The sequence below is a fragment of the Giraffa tippelskirchi genome, chromosome 6 (genome assembly GCF_054371585.1).
Source record: "Giraffa tippelskirchi isolate mGirTip1 chromosome 6, T2T-mGirTip1v1.2.pri, whole genome shotgun sequence".
Lineage (NCBI taxonomy): Eukaryota > Metazoa > Chordata > Mammalia > Artiodactyla > Giraffidae > Giraffa > Giraffa tippelskirchi.
In genome coordinates, this window is record NC_137280.1 from 96,138,259 (window position 1) to 96,148,413 (window position 10,155).

Here is a 10,155-nt window from a genome sequence, read left to right on the forward strand (position 1 = left end):
AGCCTGGATGGGAGGGGAGGATGGACACATGTATATGTATGGCTGAGTCCCTTTGCTGTCCATCTGAAACTATCACAACATTGTTAATTGGCTATGCTAAGTCGCTTCAGTCGTGTCCGACTCTGTGCGACCCCATAGACGGCAGCCCACCAGGCTCCCCCGTCCCTGGGATTCTCCAGGCAAGAATACTGGAGTGGGTTGCCATTTCCTTCTCCAATGCATGAAAGTGAAAAGTGAAAGTGAAGTCGCTCAGTCGTGTCCGACTCTTTGAGACCCCATGGACTGCAGCCCACCAGGCTCCTCCATCCATGGGGTTTTCCAGGCAAGTGTACTGGAGTGGGGTGCCATTGCCTTCTCCAATTAATTGGCTATACTCCAATATAAAATAAAATGTTAAGAAAAAGTATTTTTAAAAAATATGCTATAGGAGTACACTGATAGCAAAAATCTCTCTCCTACTTGGGAGTTGAGGACTGACCTATTTGTAATCAAATAAATACTATAGAAATAAAAAATTATGAATTTTACATTATTTAATTGCTTGAAAAAAATTAATATTTTCTGATACTGAAAATTATGTAAAATGCAAATGTCAGTGTCCCGTGGTCATACTCATTTGTCTACAGATTTTTTCGACAGAGACTGGCCCTCAAAAATGAAAATATTTATTATCTGGTCCTTTACAGAAAAAGTTTGCAGAGCCCTGTTCATGTGTCAAAGGAGGAAATCATGTTGCCCAAGGGGATGCTGAGACCTGCAGGGTTGAGATGAGTTTTCAAAGGTCCCCGTGTTTCCTTTTAAAAAATATTTATTTATTCGTTTGGCTGCATCAGGTCTTACTTGCAGCATTTGGGTCATGAGGGATCTTTCATTGCGGTGCACAGGCTTAGTTGCTCCGTAGAATTTGAGGATCTTAATTATCTGACCAGGGATTGAACCCATGTCCCCTGCATTGCAAGGAGGATTCTTTTTTTTTTCCTTAATATATATATTTGATTGTGATGTTTCAGGTGTGCAGCAAGGTGATTCAGTTATACATAATACACATTTATTATTTTTCAAATTATTTTCCATTATAGGTTATTACAAGATATTGACTAGAGTTCTCTGTGCTATACAGTAAAGCAAGGTAGATTCTTAACCACTGGACCACCAGGAAAGTTTCCCAGGGCCCCACATTTCTGAGGGACTCTGCATTTGCTGAATTACCTGAACCATGTCTCTGATGCTTTACAGGAAACAGAACTCAGACTGATGAAGACACACCTTCACAAACTGAAGGTCACCTGAGGTACTGTCCTTGAGAGATAAATCTGCAACCCACCATCTGATCTTGCCTAGCTCCAGAGATTTTTAATTGCCCCTGTAAAAAGAGAAGAAGAAAAAGTAATCACTCTTTCTAGAAACTTTGAGTTTGGGACTTTGATCACAGTGCTTACAACATCCGATCAGAACTCTATTCTACTTCACTCCTTCTGCAGGCATTTATGGGCAGTCAGAAGCTGGTGGTGAAAGCAGCGCTGCCCCACAGAGGCAGAAAAATTGGTTTCTGGAGGCTGCGGAGTGACTGCTAATGGGGAAGGGGTTTCTTTTGGGGTGATGGAATGTTCTGGAGCTAGATAGTTAAGATAGTAGTGAGGGTTTCACAACACAGTGAATATGCTAGAAAACCACTTATCTGTATACTTAAATTTTAATCTTATTTATTTATTTTGGCTGCACCACAGGATCTTAGTTCCCCAACCAAGGCTCGAACCAGTGCCCCCTTCAGTGGAAGCTCTTAACCACCGGTAAAGTAATGTAATGTTAGTCTCTCAGTTGTGTCCTACTCTTTGTGATCCCTGCCAGGCTCCTCTCCCTGTGGAATTCTCCAGGCAAGAATACTGGAGTTGGTTGCCATTCCCCTCTCCAAGGAATCTTCCCGATCCAGTACCACCAGGGAAGTCCCTGATCCATACATTTTAAAAATAGAGTGGATTTTTACTGTTGTATGAAAATTGTATAAATTGTAATTGAGTTGAATTGGTTCATGGTGCTTTTCAGGTCTACTCTATCTTTCTACTTTTCTATATATTCATTCTAATTTTTGAGAGTTTGATATTGAAACTCCAACTAAAGATCTCAATTTATCCACTTAAAAATAATTTTAATATAAAGTAAAACTATGTAACTTAAATGGCTTCCTTGGTGGTACTAGTGGTAAAGAACCCACTTGCCAATGCAGGAGACCCAAGAGACACAGGTTTGATCCCTGGGTTGAGAAGATCCCCTGAAGAAGGGCATGGTAACCTACTCCAGTTTTCATGCCTGGGAAATACTATGGACAGAGAAGCCTGGTGGGATATGGTCCATGGGGTCACAAAGAGTTGGACATGACTGAAGCAATTGAGCCCACAGGCATATGTAACTTTGTTCTGTACTCTCCAAGTCTCCTGTAAGTGTGTTATCAAACTTTCATAATTTAAAAAAGAAAAAAGAAAGAAAAAAATAGAGTGCATTTTACATTGCATTTATGATGCCTTAATAAAAATAAGTTATTTTAAAATAACTTAAAAAATAATTAAAAAGGCAATACTATCTGTTTCTTATTAAGTAATAGTGCTATGAAATAAGTAAATACTAGGAAGGCAAAAAATAAAATGTCACCTATTAACACTCCTGCCCCAAATCACACTTTTCTATGTTCCCTCCTGATTCTTGTCCATCTGCATGGACTCTTTTTGCACAGCTATAAAGTAGATATCATCTTGACCATCCATTGGTCAGGACATGGTACAATATCATTAAAAAAGAAAAAAAACTCCAGGGGCAGTGGGTGAGAGAAAGGGGTGAAGTGGGTCAAAAGGGACAAACTTACTATCCAAAAAAAAAAAAAGGGACAAACTTGTAGTTATAAAATAAGTCCTGAGGACATCACGTACAGGATGGTGACTGAAGGTAGGAACACTGAGCTGTATATTTGAAGGTTGCAAAGAGAGGAGATCTTAAAAGTTTTCATCATGAGAAGGAAAAAAAAAAAAGATGTGTGTTAACTGTGTATGGTGATGGATGTGAACTAGTCTTGTTGTGATGATCGCTTCTCAATATATATTTACATAAACCGAATCATTATGTTGTACACCTGAAACTAACATAATGTTGTATGTCAATTATATCTCAAGAAAAACACTAATATAATAAAAGAAGGACTCCCTGGTAGTTCAGTGGTTAAGGAATCCTGCCATTGCTGGGAACCTAGTTTCCATCCCAGGCCCTGGGAAGATCCCGCATGCTGTGGGCCAATTAAGCCCATGAGCCACAGCTGTGAGCCCATGTGCCTACAGTCCGTGCTCTGCAACAAGAGAAGCCACTGCAGTAAGTCCTGCGGTGACGCTAGAGAAAGCCCATGCGTGGCAACAAAGACACAGTACAGCCAAAAACAAATTTTTTAAAAAATAAAATGAGGTAAAAATAAAGAAAAAAGGAAGATGGAAAAGAAGAAGAAAGAAAGAAGGAGGAAGGGAGGGAGGGAAAGAAAGGAAAGAAAAGGAAGGAAACTCTAGGGATGGCATGTCAGAGATGAACCTCCCTGCTTCTGCACATATTAGCTACTTCCTGAGTTCCTGCCCCACCCCACACCCCTTCCTCCGTCTGGGTAGTTAAGCATCTGGAGCGATGTTGATGGAGGGCAGGATTACAGACATTTCTGCTGAATGGAGTAATCCGTGACTACCCACATTTCCCGGTGTAGGTCTTTACTTCTGGCAGGGAGCGGACATTCAGCACATGTTAGATGAATGAACGTGCACCGTGCTGCTGGGGAGAGAACTCAACTCGCCGACATGTAACCACAGTGTGCTGGTCAGTGTTCAACAACCAGCTCTCTCGGAGGGGAAGTTAGATACCTCTGTATACCTGATACGGGGCTTCCCTGGTGGCTCAGCAGTAAATAATCTACCTGTGATGCAGGAGATGCTGGTGTCATGGGTTCAATTCCTGTATCGGGAAGATTCCCTGGAGGAGGGCATGGCAACCCCCTCCAGTATTCTTGCCTGGAGAATCCCATGAACAGAGAAGGCTGGTCACAGTCCATGGGGTCACAAAGAGTCGGACATGACTGAAGTGATTAAGCATGCATGTATCTAATACATATATAACATACATGCATTATAGACATCTCTACATGTCAAATATATGTCACACATATAATAACATATATGCATTGTGGGTATCTATATGTGTAGACTATACATACATGTGTGTAACATACATGCATTGTGGGGTTCTCTATATGTTGAACATACATTACATGTATATAATATACATGTATTATATAATATACAACTTTATTATAAATGTTTTCAACATAAAGGAGGTATAGGATACAATTTATAAGTAATAATCACAGGACTTTCCTGGTGGCCTGGTGGTTAAGAATCCGCCTGCCAATGCAGGGGACAGGGGTTCAATCCTTGGTCCAGGAGGATCCCACATGCCACAGAGCAACTAAGCCCATGCACCACAACTACTGAGGCCATGTGCCCGGAGCCTGTGCTCTGCAACAAGAGAAGTCACCGCAATGAGAAGCCTGCACATCACAGCTAGGGAGTAGCCCCTGCTTGCCACTACTAGAGAAAAATCAGAGAAGCAACCAAGACGGCTAAAAAAATTTAGCAACCAGCACGGCTAAAAAAAATTTTTAATAAAATAAATATTTTAAAAGAATGTCATATGAATGAAACAGTGCACCATGTTACTTTTTGAGACTGCCTTCTTTTGGTGACTGTAATGTCTTTGATACTCACCTAAGTTCCTGCATGTACCTATAATATGTTTCTTTTTGTTATTGAGTAGCATTCCATTGTGTGAAACTAATCCTCATTTTCTTTTCTTTTTAGACTTCATTTATTACTTATTTTTGGTTGCGCTGGGTCTTCACCGCTGCCCAAGGACTTTCTCTATCTGCAGCAAGCAGGGGCTACTCTCTTGCTGTGAAGCACGGGCTCTAGGGTGCAAGGGCTTCAGTAGTTATGGTACACAGGCTTAGTTGCTCCTCAGAATGGGAAACTTCCCAGAGCAAGAATCGAACCCATGTCCTCTGCATTGGCAGGCAGATTCTTAACCACTGGACTACCAAGGAAGTTCTAATCCACATTTTCTTAATTCATTCTATTCACAGTTTGCTTGCTCAGTTCACCCACTGCAGGACCTTTGGGTAGTTTCCAGTTTGGGGCTTACTACAAAACAAGTTTTTATGAATATTCATATTCAGGTTTTTGTGTGAACCTGAGCATTCCTTTCTCTTGAGTAAACACCCAGAAGTGGGATTGCTGGGCCATATGTGTGTTTAACTTTCTAAGAAACTGCCAAGTCATTTTCCAGAGGGGTTGGACCATTTTTGTATTCCCACCAGCAACGCAGGAAAGTCCCAGGTGAATTGCATCTTCACCAGAAGTTGGTATTGTCAGCCTTTTTTATTTTAGCCATTCTAACAAGCGCAAGCTCCAGGAGACGGTGAAGGACAAGGAAGCCTGGCACACTGCAGTCCATGGGGTCAGAAAGAGTCAGACACAACTGAATGACTGAACAACAACGAGCATATGGTAGTATCTCACTGTGGTTTTTAATTTGCATTTCCCCAGTGGTGATAGGTTTCTAGCCATCTTCATTTTATAAAAACAGTGTCATAAAATGTCTTCTGTAACTTTCTGTTTCCAAGACTTTTTTACATTGTTGTTGTCATTTGTGAGTTTTGTTGTTTCACTGCTAAGCTGTGTCTGACTCTTTTGCGACCCCATGTACTGCAGCCCACCAGGCTCCTCTGTCCGTGGGACTTCCCAGGCAAGAATACCGGAGTGGGGTGCCATTTCCTCCTCTAGGGGAACTTCCAGACCCAGAGATGGAACCCAGGTCTCCTGCATTAGCTGGCAGATTCTTTACCACTGAGCCACCGGAGAAACCCAGCATTGGTGAATTTACTGTTGCCTAATATTTCTTTGGGGGCTATACGGGAACATGTTTTTCCATCAATGGCTGTTTGTGTTGCTTCTAGATTTTTGCCATGGAGAACATTAGTTCTGCTCGCACTGCCGTGTAAGTACCACACACTAACCGATTGCGCCACTGGAGCTTCAGTGGAGAACATTAGCATATGCGTCCCCTGGTTACACAAGGGCATGTGCCTAGAGGTAGAATTTGCTGGGTTGTAGGTAATCTAGATAGAGCTCAACTGCAGTATTTAAAAGGGTCAAGTCAGCCGTTCCTTCAGTTAATCCATTGCCCAGGTGAGAGAGATAAAAGTTCAGGGTGCATTCTGAGATAGGCAGCATGTACCCATGTGATATTAATACTAAATTGTGCCTGAGCAAGATAAATGTCACTGTGGATTGAATCAACAAAGCTATTAGAAATTAATTTCCAGAATGGGGGAGGGGAGATTTCAGAGAGACCCAAGTCTCTAGGATCAAGGAACAGATGTATTACGAAAGATGTGATTGGAACTGAAGTAAAGAGATAGGTAAGAGGGTGAGGTTACAGAACAAAATGTCCTCAGCAGGTCAAGATAGAGAAGGGGGTGGAGGGTGAGAGTCTGTTGTAATTGCAACAATAAAAGCTCATGTTGTCTGACAAGGGCTGAGCATCAGGTGATTGGCAGGAAATGTGTCTTCTGAGGACAGAAGCATCCATTTCTTTCATTCAGGTAGCCTATATTCTGAGCTTCCACTGTCCAAGGAGCTGGGCTGGGAGAGAGAGAGACAAATGCAACATCTTCCTTGCTTTCAAAATGTTCATAATGAGAAGGGAAAGGAGAGCAAGACAGAGGGGATGGGAATTAGAATACAGCAAGAGCCAAATGCCAGAAACAAGCAGGTGTATTGGGAATTCCAAGAAATAGGGAACTGGTAGAAATGGGGAGAATTGAATTTTTTGTGCACCGAGGCCCCAACTAGGAATCGAGGAGAAAATTCTGCTAGTTAGAAAAGGTCTGATCCCTTGATCCTACTCAAAAACCAATTTAACTCAGCCATAAAAAGAATGAAATAATGCCATTTGCAGCCACATGGATGAACCTAGAGATGATCATACTAAGTGAAGTCAGACAAAGACAAATATCACATGATATGACTTATCTGTGGAATCTAAAATAGGATAAAATGAACTTTACAAAACAGAAAGAGACACAAAGACGTATTAAACAAACTTATGGTTGCCAAAGGGAAAAGGGGGGAGATAAATTAGGAATTTGGGATTGACAGAAATACACCACTATACATAAAATAAACAACAAAGATGTATAGCACAGGGAAATATATTCAATATCTTATAATAACCTGAAATGGAAAATAGATTCATATGTGATATACATATAGATATTGTAAATCACTTTGCTGCACACCTGAATCATTGTAAATCAACTATACTTCAATTAAAAACAAAAAAGAACTGCTTTATTGTTCTACCTGAAGGACAGTCCCCAAAATACACATGATGGAGTATCATACAGCAAGGGAAAAAACAAATTACTGTTACATGCAATCACATAGATGAATAACAAAAATATTTTGCTGAGCAAAAGAAGTTGGACACAAGAGCATGTACTGTACAATTCTATTTTCACAAAGCTCTAGAACAGGCAAAACTAATCTCTGGGGATAGAAATCAGAATCTAGGATGCCTGGGGGGGAGTGGGGGGGGGGTTCAGCCAGCTTGTCCTGGCTCATAAGTGCTTTCCAGTACCATCCTTTCCAACTTCATGGTAGTTGGAAATTAGTCTTGGTGGAAATATATACACCACAGAAAGTGACAAATACTGCAAATTAAAAACCAGCCTTTCTCTCTCTCTCTCTGTCCCCCCACCCTCTTCTATTTCATAAGCCCACTGTTAAACATTTACCAGCACACTACTGCTGCTCGGGGCAAGGAGGATTAACTGAACAGGGCACTGAGAAAACTTGCTGGACTAATGGACAATGTTCTGCTTCTTGTTTCTGGGAATGGCTTCACAGGTGTATATAATTGTAAAAGCTTAAGGAATTGAACATTCAAGAACTGTGTGTTTATTATATGTAAGTTACAACTCAATAAAAGAAAGACTATATAGCCTAAAATAAAATGATAGAGAAATCACTTTGCAGAACAGAAGGACGCTGGAAATGCCCAGATCTGGGAAAGGTCATGGTGTTTTTTGAAGCTAGATGGGCATTCTGAATTTTGAGTGAGTGACTGGGAATGGTGAGAGGCAAAATGAAAAAGGCTCAGATTGGAGAAGTGGAGGGGGAGGTGTGTCTGGGAGCAGTTTTCATCAGGGGAAAGCGATGGTTATATCTTTGCATTTTTAAAGCATTGATACATTTTGCAATTATGTTTATTTAGATTATGTAGCCATTTTTTAAAAACATTGTATCTCTTAGTGTCTATGGGGATCTAATACTTAAAAGGCTTGCAAATTAACTGTTAAAAGAATGACTGCAGGAACTTCCTTGGTGGTCTAGTGGCTAAGACTGGTCGCTCCCAATGTAGGGGTCCCAGGTTTGATTCCTGGTCAGGGAAGGAGATTCCACATGCTACGAGTAAGAGATCTCATGTTGCAACTTAAAAAAATATCCCTCATCTTCAATGACGATCGAAGATCCCAAATGTCGCAACCAAGACCTGGTGCACCCAAATAAATAAATAAATATGAAAAAAAAAATGATTGCAGGGTGGCCGGACAGGAAGTGGGCAAGACTGAGCCAGGGGAACCAGGGGACCTGAGCTGGACCTAGAAAAAGTGGATTGAATCTCCCTCTATTTCTTTCCACATGAAGATGCACCCCACCATGAAACATGCACAGGTGCTCAGAGATGTGAGCCACCCCCAAAAGCAATGTGGTGAGTTTTTCAGGAAGTCAACATTTTCCTATTTAAATGACTGTCTTTTATTCTCTCCCATGTACTGCCTTCTTTTTTAAAAAATTGGTGTTAAACTTACGTTTCTTGTAAAATGGTTTAGCCATTGTGGAAAACAGTATGATGATCCCTCAAAAAATTAAACATAGGGATTTCCCTGGTGGTCCAGTGGCTAAGACTCCACCTTCCCCAATGCAAGGGGCGTGGGTTTGATCCCTGGTGAGGAAACTAGATCCCACATGCCGCAATTAACAGCACAGCTAATAATAATAATAATGTAATTTTTATTTAATTATGGAGCTAAAGATCCCACATGCTGCAATGAACCAAATATTTTTAAAAAATTAAAACGTAGAAACGCCACATGATCCAACAATTGCACTTCTAAGTAGATATCCAAAATAATTGCAGGCAGGAATTTCAACAGGTATTGGTACACCCTTGTCCATAGCAGCCCTATTCACAACAGCCAAAAGGGAGACACACCCCAAAGTCCATCAGTGGATAAGCTGAGAAACAAAATGTGGTCCAACCATGTAGTGGAACACTATTCAGCCTTAAAAAGGAAAGAAATTCTGACACATGCGAGAACGTAGATGGACCTTGAGGATATAGACGGACCTTGAGGATACTACACTGAGTGAAATAAGCCAGCCACAAAGGACAGTTACTATAGAGTGGAGGTCTGGGGGAGTCACTGTTTCATGGAGACAAAGTTTCAGTTTGGAAACTGAGAAAGTTCTGGAGATGGTTGCCGGGATGGTTGTAAAACAGTGTGAACGTACTTAATGCCACTGAGCCATGCACTTACCAGTACTAAGTTTTATATTAGGTATACTCACAACAACAAAAGTTTTAAAATGACGTCTCTTTCATGAAGGATGGTAGTTGACATTATGAGTTTACAGGATATGTTCATACTTGGCAAAAAGTCTTAAGTTGACTCTGACAACTTAAATGTCCCACAATTGTTGAGGATTTTGCTGGCTCACGCAGTCCCAGTCTAGAAACCGCAAGGTTCCGAGGAGCTGCCCTCTGCCCCACGCACACCTGCCCACGGGATCCTCTCTCTCGCCCGGCCTCCCCCTGCGCCCCTTTCTGGTGCCCCAGGCGCATGCGCACTCGCTCGTGGGGGAGGCGAGTGAGTGCGCAAGCTCCGGGCACAGTCTCGCATCAATCTCCGCCCCTTTTCCCGTCGAGGAGGCAGCCTCAGGTTGGTGCGCACGCGTCGGGGCGAGGGGCGGGGCCCGGCGTACCTCTCCCAGGCGGTGGCTCTCGCGAGAGGCC

General features: G+C 41.8%; 1 protein-coding gene across 3 annotated transcripts in view; it reads right to left on the reverse strand.

Moving 5' to 3' along the window:
* CREB3L3 (cAMP responsive element binding protein 3 like 3) overlaps positions 1-9,986 on the reverse strand; it is a 41,268-nt gene extending 31,282 nt beyond the window's left edge. For 2 of the 3 annotated variants that reach the window (XM_081499740.1, XM_081499739.1), the window contains exons 1-2: positions 9,711-9,983; positions 1,210-1,363 (exon numbers count right to left, since the gene is read on the reverse strand). The gene's annotated coding sequence lies outside the window, so the exon portion shown is untranslated. Of the gene's footprint in view, positions 1-1,209; positions 1,364-9,710 lie in introns of all 3 variants that reach the window. The other variant, XM_081499741.1, reaches the window with a different exon arrangement.
* Positions 9,987-10,155: the final 169 nt, after the last annotated feature.